General features: G+C 53.8%; 1 long non-coding RNA gene across 1 annotated transcript in view; it reads left to right on the forward strand.

The window, feature by feature from the left end:
• The window catches only part of LOC138581306 (uncharacterized), a 278,360-nt gene that overhangs the window by 14,504 nt on the left and 246,487 nt on the right, over positions 1-17,369 (forward strand). The window lies entirely within an intron of this gene.

Raw genomic sequence — 17,369 nt, forward strand, 5'->3', positions numbered from 1 at the left:
TCGTGGCGCACAGGCCAGTGGACCAGCATACAGCCCCCCAACCACAAAAACGTCTGTAAAACTCCCCGCGCACCCCTCCGAATACACGAACCCCGCTCGAAGCGGGGTGCGCGCCTAAATCACACGCGACAGGCCTTGTGCGAGCGGTGTACGTGTATTACGGGGGTGCGCATGGAGAATCACATGCGATAGGCCTTGTGCGAGCGGGGTATGTGTATTTCGGGGGTGCGCGTGGAGAATCACACACGATAGACCTTGTGCGAGCGGGGTATGTGTATTTCACGGGTGCGTGTGGAGAATCACATGCGACAGGCCTTGCGCGAGCGGGTACGTGTATTTCGGGGGTGTGCGTGGAGAATCACACGCGATAGGCCCTGTGCGAGCAGGGTACGTGTATTTCTGGGGTGCTTGTGGAAAATCAGACCCGACAGGCCTTGTGCGAGCAGGGTACGTGTATTTCAGGGGTGTGCATGGAGAATCACATGCGACAGGCCTTGTGCGAGCGGGTACGTGTATTTCGGGGGTGCGCATGGAGAATCACGCGCGATAGGCCCTGTGCGAGCGGGGTAAGTGTATTTCAGGGGTGCGCGTGGAGAATCACACGCGACAGGTCTTGTGCGAGCGGGGTATGTGTATTTCGGGGGTGCACGTGGAGAATCACACGCGACAGGCCTTGTGCGAGCGGGTACGTGTATTTCGGGGGCACGCGTGGAGAATCACACGCAATAGGTCCTGTGCGAGCGGGGTACGTGTATTTCGGGGGTGCGCGTGGAGAATCACACGCGACAGGCCTTGTGCGAGCAGGTACGTGTATTTCGGGGGTGCGCGTGGAGAATCACACGCGTCAGGCCCTGTGCGAGCGGGGTACGTGTATTTCGGGGGTGCGCATGGAGAATCACACGCGATAGGCCTTGTGCAAGCGGGGTATGTGTATTTCGGGGGTGCGTGTGGAGAATCACACGTGACAGGCCTTGTGCGAGCGGGTATGTGTATTTCGGCGGTGCGCGTGGAGAATCACACGCGATAAGCCCTGTGCGAGCGGAGTACATGTATTTCGGGGGTGCGCATGGAGAATCACACGCGATAGGCCTTGTGCGAGCTGGATACGTGTATTTCAGGGGTGCGCATGGAGAATCACACGCGATAGGCCCTGTGCGAGCGGGGTACGTGTATTTCGGGGGTGCGCATGGAGAATCACACGCGATAGGCCTTGTGCGAGCGGGGTATGTGTATTTCGGGGGTGCGCGTGGAGAATCACACGTGACAGGCCTTGTGCGAGCGGGTATGTGTATTTCGGCGGTGCGCGTGGAGAATCACACGCGATAAGCCCTGTGCGAGCGGGGTACATGTATTTCGGGGGTGCGCATGGAGAATCACACGCGATAGGCCTTGTGCGAGCGAGATACGTGTATTTCAGGGGTGCACATGGAGAATCACACGCGATAGGCCCTGTGCGAGCGGGATACGTGTATTCTGAGGAGTGCGCGGGGAGAATCACACGCAAAACTGCCTGTGCGAGAGGGGTATGAGTATTTCGGGGGTGCGCGTGGAGAATCACAAGCGATAGGCCCTGTGCGAGCGGGGTACGTGTATTCTGAGGGGTGCGCGGGGAGTTCCAAACATGATTTTGCAGTGTGTGTCCTCCCAGGTGTGCCCTGTACCCCCTCCTCAGCCCCTGCAGCCAGCCCACACCACAGGGTACCTCCCTGCACCCCTGGTCATGTCCCGTAGGCAGCCCATCCACTATGGCCATGCCCCCCAGCCAGCCCACATGTCACCATGGACCAGTGAGCACCGAGTCATGTCCCCCTGCACCCCCACCCACCCAGCATTGACGGACACCTGCCAGAAGGCCCCGACACATGTCTCCCTGCACCCCCACCCACCCTGCATTCACGGGCACCTGTCAGCAGGCCCTGACACATGTCCCCCTGCAACCCCACCCCCCAGCATTGACGGGCACCTGCCAGCAGGCCCCGACTCATGTCCCCCTACACCCCCAACCCCCCAGCATTGACGGGCACCTGCCAGCAGGCACTGACTCATGTCCCCCTGGACCCCCACCCCCCAGCATTGACGGGCACCTGCCAGCAGGCCCCGACTCATGTCCCCCTGCACCCCCACCCCCCCAGCATTGACGGGCACCTGCCAGCAGGCACTGACTCATGTCCCCCTGGACCCCCACCCCCCAGCATTGACAGGCACCTGTCAGCAGGCCCGGACTCATGTCCCCCTGAACCCCCACCCCCCTGCATTGACGGGCACCAGCCAGCAGGCCCCGACTCATGTGCCCCTGCACCCCCACCCCCCAGCATTGATGGGCACCTGCCAGCAGGCCCCGACTCATGTGCCCCTGCACCCCCACCACCCCAGCATTGACGGGCACCTGCCAGCAGGCCCCGACTCATGTCCCCCTGAACCCCCACCCACCCAGCATTGACGGGCACCTGCCAGCAGGCCCCGACACATGTTCCCCTGCACCCCCACCCACCCTGCATTGATGGGCACCTGCCAGCAGGCCCGACTCATGTCCCCACCCAACATGTCATAAAGATGCACATTCATGGGCCTCATGTCCACCAAAATCCCACTGCACACCACCCCAGTCTTGAGACACAATTAAGTTTCCCATCCACCCCACACTGAAAGGCCTATTTCTTGTCACAAACCAAAAGTCAACTATTCACATCAACACATGTCCATCACACACACACTGGGTGCCAGTGATTGTGTAAACCCACATTGTGACATGCAGTAAACCAATGAGCGAATACCACACATGGAAGTAACAAATCAAAATGTATTGTGCACAAAATGAAGCAAATGGAATCAAAGCATGAAAATAATTTTAAACAAGAAAAAAAAGCATGTCCAAAAAAGACAAAAAAATAATGAAGTCACAATCCAAAGCAATCCAAAATAGTGAAAACTCCTTGTCCACCAAAGCAAATCCAAAGGAAACCAAAATTTAAAAATCCATTGATCCATGGTGATGTAAAATAATATTTTTGCAGATATCCACTGTCCAACTATGTACAAAGATTGAAACCGTGGTCCATGAGCCCAACAAATTAAATGAAACCATTAAAAAAAACCCTACCTAATTAAGAACTGTATACAAAAATGTGGGGCATTGTCCAAGTGTCCCAAAAGAAAAGAAAGAAAAGAGAAAGGAAACCTAACACTAACTAACTATATACAATTGCGGCGGGCAAGTCCTACTGCTTACTCTGTGATGTTGTGGGCCAGGGCATCATCGAACTCCATGTCAATCTCCTGGAGGCGGGCCTCTGCCCTAGCCCCGAGGTCTCGCAGGGATGCAGTCATGGCCTGTTCTAACTCCCTGCGAGTTGCCTCGAGGCATTCAGCCCACCTCAACGCCCGATGCATGGAGAACTCCGCCCTGACCATGGTGAGCCGCGCCTCTTCCGCCCGCCGCCGCTCTGCATCTATCCGCTGGCCCAACCGCAGCCACACGGAAGACACACCCATTCCAGGATCCTCCTGCCCTCTGGCCGATGCCTGCCCCTCTGATGTTGATGGCCCCGAGCCATCATCGCTGCCACCTAGAGCCTGCTGCTGCTGCTGTCCATGTGCCCTGTCCGATGATGCCTGCACATCCTCCATCTGCTGGTCTCCAGTTGTTGGGGTGTCCACCCCTGCTGGACCGCCGACTCCCGACTGTGGCAGGGATGGGATCTCCACCAAGCTGGCTGTGTTGGTCAGGCCAGGTCCACAGGGGGCCCTGATGGAATCTGGGCTGGAAGACGGCAGGGAGAACGACTGGCGCATAGTCTCCACAGAGGAGGAGAGGTCCGCCAGAGTGCGCGACACATGTAGAAACCCACCGACCATGGCCCCTCCCAACTGTGCCACGTTGACACGCAGCTCTTCGTGATGGCGTGCGTGGTCCCCCCAGGAAGCAAGCACGTCATCACGAATGACACGCGTGCGCAATGCGACACCAATCAGGACGGAGCCCATACGGTCATGGGACTCCTCGTCAGCAGGTAGTGGAGAGCCAGATGACGTGGGCCTCCCCCCTACCAACAGACGGGCCTGGGACGGGGCATCCCTGCTGGTGTATGGTGGTGCAGTCACAGGGTCAGGGACAGCGACATGCACAGGCCCCTCCGCGGTGACCTGTGCTGCCTCCTGACCCTGGCCCTGGACTGCACCACTTGCACCAGTGGTACTACCCCCACCAGGCCCCATGTGCGGCTCAGTAGCGGCCCCTCCTTCTCTGTGGAGACCACCAACCTGGATGTCTCTGCACTGTCTTCCACCATTGCAAGCCCCAGTGGGGGCTCACCCAGCCCTTCCGCTACAGCCGTAGTGGCAGACACAGCACCAGTCCCTTCACTCCCGGATGATGTCAATACCTGGGAGGGTGGCTGGGCCTTGCGTCGCCGCCCGGTGGAGGCATCCCCGCCACTTAGCTCCACAGCGCTTTCTCCGCCCTCTTCTTCGCTCGACGCTGCGTAGAGGGAGACATAGAACACAAGCATCAGGGTACTGTACAATAGTCCCCTAGACAGGAAGCAATAACACATGAGTGGCACTGTAAAACGTCACTCCTGTCCCTCCACAACACATGGGTCAATGCAGGCAACACACATGCAGAAACAGGCACAGCGCATGCAATCAACATCAGCATCCATGTACAATAGCCTCTATTGACATAAATGTTGCCTTAAAACTCACATGCATCATGGCCCATACTGATCCCATGCACAAACATCACCGGAGGGTCATGCATCATGGCTCGTACACCACAGACACAGTGGATATAAGGGTGACCAGACTGCATTAGTGAATCTACACATCGTCACAGACATGTGTCATGCATCCATGGCGTTTCAAAGTCACACACGCGCTTCTCAGACACACAGACATGTACACCATACATGTACATGAGAGCAGCACCCATCTCTCACCCCCCATCCATGTCCAAGAACAGGGACAGGCATGCATTTATGTGTGCATTCCGCATGCTGCTCCCCATGTTGCATTGGAACACATGCACCATCCATGTGGTTCACGCATTACTGGTCTCACATGCATTACCATGATGTCCCTGCACACACACATCCATACATGGCCTATTTTACACATACAGGCAAGTAGCTGACTACCAGCACACTGCAACATGCCCTGTTTCACACAGCAATGCATGGCCACTTACCGCTCAACTCCAGATGGGTCTTCCTCCGAAGGATCTGGGCATGGAGCGCTGGGCTTATGCGTTCCAAGACCCTCATCTGGATGTTGGTCAGGCTGACCCGGCACCCCTCTGCATCCTCTGCCTTCATGAGGCGCCGGGCCTTGTTGAGGGTCCTGGACCTGAAGTCCTCCCAGCGCTTCCGGACATGCCTGATGTCGCGGGTTGCCACCCCCTCCGCGTTGATGGCAACCACTACGTCCTCCCAGATCCTCTCCCGTCCTTCCTTGTCGGCGCACGACGGTGTGAAGAGGGCATCATAACGCCCCAGAACATGCTCCACCAGGACACAAACTTCCTTCTCACTGAAGCTGGTGGCCCTCTGCCTCTCTGGCTGCGGGTCGCCAGTGGTCTCGGATGGTGTTTGCCCCGACATGGCGACCGCCGAGGCAGGTGTGGGTGGGCAACTGGGTCCTGGGGCTGGGCTGTGGAGCGATGGTATCCCAGTCGGGAGTCTTCTGTTCCAGCAGGGCTGGACACAGCAACTGGACCCCTGCAGATGGCTGACGTGCAGGCACCAAATAGCAGGGCACGTGGGCAGCAGGCAGGCAGGCAGCAGCAGATGGCAGGTGGGAGCATGCTCGGGCCTCTTGGGGGCAGGGAAATGGCCTTTTGGGCAGGAGCGTGGTCTTCCGTGTGTTGTCGTGTGGCCAGCTTGATACGGAGTGATTTGGCATGTGAAAAAAGTGCACGTCAGCGTGTAATTCTAGGAAAGGCCCTTAGCGCGTAAGCGCGTCTGTGACATAACGCGCATGGGCATTTCTCTTAACACGGGTGCATACTGGATCAGCATGTGAAAAAACCACACATCCGTGTGTGAATGCGTTTAATTCGAGGACAGGGCCTAAGCGCGTAAGTGACGTGACGCGCGCGGGCGTTTCCCTCAGCACGGGTTAAAGGTGAGCAGGGCCAGCAGTTCACTGTACGTGCCTTTCGTGGAGACCGACATGTGTGTTGCTACTTCGTGTTGTTTCGCGCACCATCACAACTTCACAGCGGATCAAGGACGTATCTCTGCTTTTGGCGGGGGTATTGGCTACGCGTGTTTCTCATCATCACGCTAGTCTGACGGTGAGTCGCGCACACTATTTTTCCCACTGTGGGTGCCCGTGTGTATCGTGTACCCATTTTCGAGGTCATAGTAGCCTGCGTGTCCCACGCGTACGTGTTTTTCATGTTCCTGGGTGCCACTGCATACTGCGGGAGGTTAATTCCACGCACATAGGCTGCAGGGGTTGCGTGCACGGTTTTACAGCAGTTTTGGGGAGCCTGAGCGTTGTGTGACCTGTCACTTCATCACCGGGGTCACATACAGCCTTGCAGGGGTGCTGTTAACATCTTGCATCCCACCCCCTTAACCCCAATTGCCCAGGACAATTGTCGTGTACACCTCCCATTGGCACTTCTCCATCTGTGCCAGCACTACTCCATCTGTGCCATGGTTGGGAGGCCACCAAAGGTGAGGGGCGCCTCAGCTGGGTGTACTCCTCGTGGCGGGCATGGTCAGGGACGTGGCCGTGGTGACCAGGGAGTAGGGGGACTCCAGGGTGTCCAGGGTGGCCGCAGAGGGGGAAGAGGCAGGGGTGCGCCACTTGGGCACGATGGTGTGCCATGTGTTGGTGCAGTCATGCCACCACCCCCTGTGGTTCTGGGAGATGCAGCTTCTGCATCTGGCACTGGCGCCCATGTGACCCGGCAGTCCGTTTCATCGACTGCCACGGGCCCAAGGGTAGTGGTAGCCGCAGGTGAAGCTGTGGACACCACCACCCAGGCTCAGGATCTGCCAGCGCAGACTGCGTTGGCACTTGAAGAGTCCATGGAAGATTTCCAACAGTGCAGGAGGAAAACCATAGGTGCACGCAGGGCTGCCCTGACCGAGACACGTGTCCCTGGGGCAGTAATGTCATCTTCTGCACTGACCAGCTCGGTGTTGGCAAGTGCAGGGGCAGATGCAGCCAACAACACCCCGGTTGTGAGTCTACCAACCAGAACAGTCGAGGTCAATGACCCTGCCACAGCGGATGTTGCTGCACAGGGTCCATTCGAGGGCACCCAGCTGCCACTGACTCAAGTCAGGCCTTTGGTTGTCCTTCCACCTGCCACTCCCTTGGCTCAATACACCGGTGCCACTGGTCATAGTGATCAGGGCGGCATTTGCCAGCCAGGGTCTGCCCCAACATCCAAGAGGAGGAAGGTTGCACCTGCAGCACAGGCTGGGACCCCACACACAGCCATTACCTCCTGCACAGCCTTTCTGTGCGCAGGAACTGGACTTCCTCGTGGACTACGTGCGGGACCACAACCGCGACATGCTAGTGGGGCCTAATTGTCAAACTACGGCTGCCCATCGGGATACCCACTGGAAGCAAGTTGCGGAACATGTGAGTGCATTCGGCCATGAGGTGCGCACGGCGCAAGAGTGCAAAAAGCATTGGAATGACCTCAAATGCAGCGCTAAGGCAAAGCGTGCCTCAAATTACAACATGACTCTGGTGACTGGCAGTGGGCCGGCACCTGAGGAGGAAGCCCTCACTCCGCACGAGTCACTCGTTGCGGAGTTCATACCACCTGAATCGGTCGAAGGAGTGGGAGAGATTCTGGACTTTGATGCCCAGTCCAGTGAGTGTTGCTGCGTGTTTGTCGAGGCCATGTGTGTTTTACTTGTGTGATGTGTTGTGCACAGTGCCTTAAGTGGCACTACAAATCGAGCCGGGGCCCATTGAGGGGGCGTGGCCTAACAACGGGGTCTTGATTTGCCGTTAGGCCACGCCCCCTTGACGAGCCCCGGCTCAATGGGCTACTGGCACCCCTGCCAGGCAGCCTTTTGTAGAGATTAGCACCCTCTCCCCTTTGGGGGAGAGGGTGCTGATCTCTGCATTTATTTTGTATAGGCTTGCCTGGCAGGGGACAGCGCCTCGCCTATTCAGCCTTAATGGTGGTGCTGCCTCTCGCCAGCTGGGGAGGGGCAGCGTCACCATTAAGGCTGAAAGGGTGAGGCCACTGGAAGCAGAGGCCTTTTTCCCAAAGACTGAAACTCCCGCGAATCCGCGGGAGCTTCAGTATTTAGAAAGCAAGGCCTCTGCTTCCAGCGGCCTCACGTTTCTCCATAATGGTGGCGCCGGCCCACGTGCATCCCTTGATTAAAGGGATGCCTCGCAGGTGCGGCGCCACCATTATAGCTGAAAGCCATTTTTTTCTGAAGCCTGAAGCTCTCGCACACGAGCGAGAGCTTCAGGCTGTAGAAAAAAATGCCTTTTCGTGTAGTGGCCGGGGCTGCCCGGGCAGATTAGTGGGCCCCGGCAGGGCCCCGCCTCAAAACAAAATTTCGGAGCCTGCCGGGGCCCAGCCCCGGCAGGCCCCGGCCCACTTAAAGCCCTGGTTGTGCATGATTGCCACTACATTTCATGTGTACATGGCTCAGATGTGCAAGTAATGCAATGCTTCACTGATGCATGGCTGCTCTGCAGGATGGTGGACATGTGGAGCAGACAGGGACTGTCCTCATTACCACACTTGCAGCCTACTCACATGCTAGTCACCTGGATGCCCCTCCGGTCCATGTTCCAGCTCACTGGGCCTTCTGCATGTAGCCTGGGGTGCCCTTCCTCTCAGCACTGGGACTATGTCATTGCATGACTGACGTGCATGTGTCCTCTGCCTGCATACAGGTACTGCACGTAGGCATGCTCCCTTGCCCCTCCACCCCCCCTGCACCCCAATATCACCTTTGCACTGGTCTGCATCATGTTGCCGTAATGCAATGGCCTGTTCATGCGTCCTGTGTACATGCTAACTTCCACCAGGCAACCTGCCAGACATGTGCAGTGTCAGATGCTCCGCAGGGACATGAGTGCCCATTCATGCTCTATGTGCATTCCATGCATGCGCCTATGTGTCCTTGATTGGATGATCATTGTAGTATGTGTCCAGGGTGACCTACATTGCATGGCATTTCATCAGCCTTCCCATGGCCACTGTGGCTCAGTCCTGCGTCCCACACATGTTTAGGGTGTGACAGTCTGTGTGGGTCACAGGCCTCAGCCTGTTTCAGGCCCACTGACTCTGTCCAACTGGTGTAGTGTCTTCTGCACACGTGGGCGTACTCCTGAGGGTTCATCATGTGTCTTGCTTACTGTCCCATCATCATCTGCTGTGTTATCACTTGGCTCAGATGATGCAATTGATGCTACTTATCACTGTCTGCATGTGCACAGGTCTCTGGTCATCCTTTCGATACCATGCAAGGCATCCCTGCATTTTCACTTCGGGTGAGGGGTGGTTTGCTTGTAGCCATGCAACCCATTGCATGCAGATGTCACGTGATGCCTGAACTTGACCTTGCACTGCCTTCCCGTTTTCTGATACACATCATGAAGTACTTGTACATGTTGATAGTGAGTAAGTGACAAATGTCCAGCACTGCATCGACCCACTTCATGCCTAATCACAGAAGCAATGTCAAGTTCACCCAGCATGCATGGAAGGTTCTCTTTTGTGTGTGACATGTTTGCTTCATGTGTTGGCTGTCTGTGTGATGTTCATGTGTGTGTGTGTTGTCTGCTTCTAACATGTGTAGTGATATGTTTTTCTCTCTAATTTTCAGATGATGATGCAATGGAGCCAGAGGATGATGTTGTCATGCCAGGCACAGGGTTGTTATCACTTCAGCAACCCAGCACAAGTGGGGGTCGTGGGGTGGTAGGCCACGAGAACCCACATGTGCTACAGACCATCTTGTCTTTGGCTGGCAATGAGTCCAGCCCAGATGACCACTCTGACGTCCATGTCGAGTTGGATGTGCATCAGGTCCATACGTCAGGGGTGAGTGATTCTAATGTGGACACTCCTCTGTCCACGACACCTGCACTGAGGGGTCAGACAGTGGTGGGACCTCCACCTGTGGTGGATCGGGATGCAGGGTCACCCTCCACACCAGTCGCTGATGGGCCTGGGCCATGACATCAACGGGGGCATGTAGTCGTGCAGCCACGGGCGGTGCCAACCCAACGAGGACGGCCGGTCTTTGGGTCCTGCAGGTGTCAAGCCCAGCATCGCGGTGGCCGTGAGCCACCGAGGTATACTGAGTGGGAGCAAGACATGACTGCCAATTCAGAACGCCAGGGGGCAGCAATGGAAAACATTGTTGTGAGCATGGAGCGTGTGGCCCAATCCATGCTCCCCCCTGCTAGGCAGGTGCTTCTCCAGCAGCCGGTGCCACAGTCCACGGCCTGCTCGCTCAGGCTGGGCATGGCGGCCTCAGACAGGGCACGCCAGGCTGAAATGTCGTCTTTGCATCAAGCAATTGCGGCTCACGCAGAGGCACACATGGAGGCCCTGAGGGCTGAGTATGAGTCCCTCAGATCCACTCTGGGTGTCCTCTTGATGTCCCAGAGGGCGCGGTCAGAGGAGAGGTTTGTGCAGCTGGAGCGTACAATCTCGGCTGAGCTACATGCTTGCCGGGAGGTGCATCAGTTGTCCAGCCAGGCCTTGCAGGAAGAACTCTGTGTTACACGTGTTTCCTTGCAAGAGGAAGCACGCATATCACGGGAGGTTCTGCATGCAGACCTATGTGTCATCGCCGCACAGAACCAGGCTCACCTGTCCGGCAGACTTGCTGCCGATGAGGGACAAGCTGCGGCTAGGCGTGGTCAGGCTCCTGAGCCACGTCCTCCTTTTCAGGAAGAGCCAGACTCTGACGAGGAGGTATCTCCCACACAGGTCGGGCTGTGCAGGCGTTGAGCCCATGGAGGTTTTTTTTTTCTCAACATCATCGCATGTGGGTGTTGAGCAGCACCCTGTACCTCCCCCCTCCTGGGTGCCTCCCCCCCTTGGGTCATATGTGGCCATTTTTGTTTTTTCTTTTTAGTTTAGTTAGTTAACATTCGATTTGATAGTTTTTTTTTAAACAATTGTATTGATTTTATTCAAACAACAAATAGCAAACCCAGCTTAATTTACAGTGGTTACATATCTTGCTCATAAATGCACATTCATTGTCACTTTTTCGCCCACTGTATTGCCTGTACCACCCCCTCCCAAGCTTACTTTCTCCCATTGTTAGTCTCCACCTCTTGTGGTTGGGAGACCTCTCCCGCCACGCTTATTAAATCATCATCACTTGGTCCATCATACAAGGGCCCAAACAACTCTGCTATTAATTGTCTCCAACCCACTAAGGCTCCGGCTTCGCCCTCTATGTCCCCTTTACACACTTCCTGCCATGCCACTGTTTCTGCCTCTGCCCACTTCTACAAGTCCCTCCATCATGTCTCCACATTGGGCTTGTGGCACGCTTTCCATCCCATTGCAATCCTTCTGTTCGCCAGTACATATGCCAGATCTTTCAATTTGCTCACATGTTTAAGCTTCCTTGGTCTGGGGAACCCTCCCAAAAAGCAAGCCCACACCGTATCCACCTTCATGCGATTCCCTTGTCCTCCGTTTTCTGTGCTATATCTCTCCAATATTTCGCTATCAGTGGAAATGCCCAAAACATATGCACCATTCCTGTGTTTTCCTCATTGCATTTGGGACACACTTGGCTTCCGGCGTTCTTAAATTTGGCTATCTTTAGTGGCGTCAGCTATGCTCTGTGAGTTATATACAACTGTATTTGTTGTAGCCTACCATTTCTCGATACTTTTTTATGGTACCCCTGAGCCCTTTCCCACATCCCGTCACCCATAATATCCCCTACTTTCTCCTCCCAGTCCAGTCTAAGTTGCCCCACTTCTTTGCCCACTTGAGCCATCATCATCTCGTACACTCTAGACGTTTCCTGCCCTCCTTCTGCTATATCATATATCACATCTAGTGTGGTGTCCGGTTCCTCCGCAAATTCCACGTCGGGCCAGGTATCTTTAATTCTTTGCACCATCCCATGATACGAAATATATTGCCCAGTACTCAACCCCATTTGTTCCACCAACTCCTCAAATTCCAATATTTTCCCCTCTTGCCACACATCCCCCCCCAATGTTGCTATTCCTACCGGTTCCCAATACTTCCTAATCATTAACCTTAGTTGCTTTTCTGTTCCCATCATTGTAACCAGTGGGATTTGCGGAGAGCACAGGGCCTACTTGTCCATCAACTACATCCCCCACCCAAGACCCAACATCCCCGGACGACCTCTTAACTCCCGCTTGGGTAACCATTTCATTTCTCTCAAAAAATATGGGGTGCAATCTCTGTGATGCAGCTTACGCTCTAATGTAGGCTCCGCAGAGAGCCATTTGGCTACATGTTGTAACTGGCTTGCTACATAATATACTTCCCAGTTAGGTAATTTTATGCCTCCTTTCTCATGCGGATTTTGGAGTTTCCATAGGGCTACCCTGTTCCTCATCCCGTACCATAGGAATTCCCTGCATATGCTGTCCAGCTTGATAAAGAATTGCCGGGGTATGGAGTATGGGATGTTCACAAAGCAATGCAACAGTCTGGGCAATGCCACCATCTTGAGCATCGCCCCACGTCCCATCATTGCCAAGGGGAGTTTTGCCCAGAACTTCATGCTGTTTTTCAGTTTCTGAACCGTTCTTTCTGTATTGTGCCTATGTTCGGCTTCTACTGTATGATATATATCTATCCCAAGATACCTAAAGGTTGTGGCCTCCCACGGTATCTGGAGTACCGGCAAATTCTCCGCCAGGAGCCCTCTATATCTGCCCAGCGGGAACACACAGGATTTACTTGGGTTCACGGCTATACCTGAGAGTTCGGCAAACCTCTCCACCACTTCTAATATATACTGCAGGTTCTCCTCTGGGTAGCGCAAATACAATAACATGTCGTCTGCGTATAGTGAATTTAAATGTGATGTTTCACCAATGGCAATGCCTATTGCGTCATACTGCTGCCTTAAATAAATCGCCAGGGGCTCCAAAGCCAGAATATACAACATGGGGGACCAGGGGCACCACTGCCTGGTCCCTCTACCAAGTTGCCACCTTTCAGAGATCACAGTTCCTGTCTTCACTCTCGCTAATGGCTCACTATATAGCAGTTATACCCAGTGAAGATATCCTGGTCCCGTACCATAGTTGGCTAGGGCCGCCTTCAGTCAGGGCCACTTGACCGAGTCAAATGCCTTGATCGCATCCAGCGACACTATTGCCATTTCGCTAGTGTCCCCCTCAGTATGTTCAATCACTCGATGGAGTCGCCTCAAATTATTTGAGATATTCCTATTTGGGACATATACTGTTTGATCAGGATGAATTAGTTTGGTTATGACCTTCTTTAATCTGTTTGCTAGAACCGCTGTTAAAATCTTACTATCCTGGTTTAACATCGATAGGGGCCTATAGGAACCGCAGTCGCTACCAGGCCTGTTGGGCTTGGGGAGTGGTATAATAACCGCTTCGCGCAGTGATTCCGGTAGCCTCCCAACTTCATATGCTTCGTTAAGCATTTCCAGCAGTGGGGGAGAATCTCTGCTTTATATGCCTTGTAAAATTCGCTCGGGAGTCCGTCTGTTCCCGGGGTCTTACACGTGGGCAGCTGCCTCACCACTTCTTCTAGCTCTTCTAGAGTGATCGGGGCATCTAGCTCCTCCCTCTCTTCCACACTAATTTGGGGTAGCCCAATGTCTTCCAGTATGTCTCCTATTTCCCCCCTTTTGCTTCCCGTCTCGTCTCCGTACAAGCGTCTATAGTAGTCTGCAAATTCTTGATTAACCCCCTCTTGCATATCCACTATGTCGCCATTATCTTTCATTATTGTTCTAATTGGGGGCCTGGGGGTCTCGTTTTTGTAAAGCCACGCAAGGATTCTTCCTGGTTTGTCACCTCCAGCATGTTGTCTTTCTATGTACTTTTTATAATTAAGATTACATAATCTCTCCCAATATCCCACACATTTCTGCTGCAGCCCCAGTGCCGTTTCTGTATCTGCCTTAGTGTTAGTGCCCCGTTCCCATACCCTCTCCAATTCCTTTTCAGAGTCCTGTAATTCGGTCAGAATCCCATTCTGCAGTCCTTTAGACTTGGCTAAGGCAATTCCTCTCACTACCACTTTAAAGGCTTCCCAGAGTGTGCCAGTATTTATCTTGAAATAACTTATTATTTCCTCTCGCATATCCTCCCTGAATACGCTATCTTTAAGCGCTTCTGCACGCAATCGCCATGTGGGTATCCTGCCCCTGGGGGGTCGGTATTGCCATGTTAGCAGCAGTGGTGAGTGGTCTGAGAGGACTCTAGCTTTGTATTCAGCCTGCGGTATTTCGGTCAGCAACTCCTGCGTGACAAATACATAGTCCAGTCTTGTGTGTAGGCCCTGTGGGGCCGCATAATGTGAATAGTGTCTATCCTGCGGATGACGTGTTCTCCATGCATCTGTAAGCCCGAAATCCGCCAATAGTGCATGTAGTGCCTTTGCAGCCGGGGTGGGTCTAGCTATTTTAGTGTCTGATCTATCTATGGTAGGGTCCAACACACAATTGAAGTCTCCCCCCACAATATAGCTCCCCCCACGCTGCCACTGAGTTTACTATACAGGGTCCCAAAATACGCAGCTGTATCTTGGTTTGGGGCATAAGTATTAACAATGCAGATCTCTCTATTTTTCACCATCCCTCTCATAATCACCATCCTACCATCCGCCTCTACCTGCGAGCTCAGCAACTGAAACGGAACATGTGGGGCCACCCATGTGATTACCCCTCTTGCATAGGCAGAGTATGTTGCCCCCACCAATGTCCCTCTCCATTTTTTCCGCACCACTTCTAGTTTGTCTTTCGTTAAAATGAGTTTTTTGTAACAGGGCTATGTCCACTTTCTGTCTACGTAGGTACATCATTACCTTGTTCCGCTTCAGATAACTATTGAGCCCCCTAACGTTCCAAGTGACTATCTTAAGGTCTCTCCTGGTTCATTTCGTTTTCCATGAAGTGTAGGCTTACCCCATAACTCTTCCCCAACTATAACAAACCACAGCACACAACCCCTTCCCTCCCTCCTCCCCACCCTACCCCAACCCCAACAGTTGCCCAGCTCCATCCCTGGATCTCAGGCTCCCCCGCATTTGGGCCTACCCTGATACCCCGGGCAAGACCCCAGCAGCACTATCGGCGACCTAACTAAACTCTAAATGGGGGATGTACAGGTTGGTCCTGCAAGGCTCCTAGTCAAAGTCTAAATCGCAATATTCGCGGATCATAAGTTTCTCCTAGCTTGATCACACCATCCCGCAAGCTACTTTAGTGACTATATTCAAGTCCCATAGTCTTAAGTTCTGAGACCCCTCGGTGCCCCTCTCGTTCATTACTTATCCTCAGCACCTCCTTCTGCTGTCCGAACGTCCGACTCCTGGGGGCATCCCTGCGTGTCGAGCCATCCCATAGCATCTTGCGGAGTTTCAAAAAACAAAGTTCTGTGCTCGTGAAAAACCTTCAGTTTGGCCGGGTAAAGCAGCATGTACTTATGACCCGCGTCTCACAATCTCCTCTTGACTGCCCCAAAATTCATTCTGCTTCGCTGCACCGCCAGGGTATAATCCGGGTAAGCCGTTATATTTGCCAGACCTCTTTGTATTGTCCCACCTTTGCAGAAGTGTTCCAGGATCCTTTCTTGATCCCTGTAGTTAAGTATCTTAGCGATCACCGGCCTAGGTGAGCCTCCTGGCAGCGGTCTCCTCATTAGGGCCCTGTGCGCCCTTTCCACTGCAAACCTCTGAGACAGCACTCCACCAGTGATTTCTTCTAGCAACATTGTCTCATCGAATTCCATGGGGTTATGGACTTCTGCTCCTTCTGGTAGTCCAACAATTCGGATATTATTTCTCCGGGCTCGTCCTTCCGCCTCCTCCGCTCTGCTCTCCAGATTACCCACTCGTTGCACCAGGGCGTGAACCTCCGACCGGTGGGAAGCACAGTCCGCCATGTTAGGGGCCATCTCCTTCTCGAGGTTCTCCGTGCGCTCCGCCAGGGACCTAACGTCTTGCTGTAGCAGATTCACATCCTCTTGCACTGCCCCAACCTGGAGCTCCAGTGCTGTTTTTAGTTCTGCCACCGCCAGTTCGAGCTTGGTCTCCCAAGCCGCCTTCAGATCGGCGATCGCTTCAATGACCTCATGATTCGTGCCCATATTGGCACTGCTCCCAACTTGGGCTTTGTCTTTGTTCCTGGCTCCTTCCGGGCCTGGTGGCATCTTACTGTATTCCTCTAATGTGGGTTGCTTACTCTTCAGTCTTGTTTTTTTTTTAGACATGGTGCTGCGTCTGTGAGCCGTGGGTCAGCCCCTTCACGCGTGGTATTCAGTCCCAGCAAGAGTGGGTTCTTACTGTCCTCAAAGGGCCGATGATATCTGCTGGTTCCTTCGATCGTCCACACTCCGCTCCGAGCACTCCACCAACCTTTTTCCCCTTGCTTTTCTGTCACTGCGGTCAACCGGACTGGGCAATGTGATGATTATTTCGTATCCCTAGCAATCTTCCTCTGCTGTTGTCGAATGGAGACAGCTTCTCCGTCTCAGGGATGCGCCTCTCGGGATCTCTTTGTTCTCGTCCGCGGCCATTTTGATGTCCTTTCCGTGGCTGGCCTCTCAGAACAAAGTAACAATACGACCGTTCCTCCGCTGTAAATTTGCAGTCAGCCTGCTCATGCTCTGCCCTGTGCCTTCCTACACCTGCACATACTCTTTGGGCCGCCGCTGATCAAAAAAGTATGTGTTTCTTGGTCAGATCAAGTTGTCGGATCACAGAGCTTGCAGGATTTCCAGCCTATTCCATGGCTGCCAAGCCACGCCCCTCCTCGATTTGATAGTTAGTTTAATTAGGTAATGTAAGTTTTTTTATAGTTAGTGTAATTAGCTAATATAGTTTAAAATTGCTTGTCTATTGTGCTTTCATGTGACAGTGTGGTGCTTTGTAGCTTTTGAAAGCATCCACTGTCTGTTCCAGCTGGTCCCTTCAAGCTTGTCTCGTGTATGTGTTTGCAGCTTGGGGTCCTGACTCACATAATCCACTCCTGCTGCCCTTATCCATGGGCTCACAGGGATGGTTCGGTGTTACAGCCTATTTCACAAGGGCTTTGGACTGTCATATCTGTGGATTGTCTGCTGCTGTACTACTTGTGTTAACACCCCTAGTGGGGATTATAGGGGTCTTATCGACCGCATTTCTTCTTTTGAGAGATGTGTGGTTTCAT

This window comes from Ambystoma mexicanum, chromosome 3p (genome assembly GCF_040938575.1).
Source record: "Ambystoma mexicanum isolate Mex_15411 chromosome 3p, UKY_AmexF1_1, whole genome shotgun sequence".
Classification (NCBI taxonomy): domain Eukaryota; kingdom Metazoa; phylum Chordata; class Amphibia; order Caudata; family Ambystomatidae; genus Ambystoma; species Ambystoma mexicanum.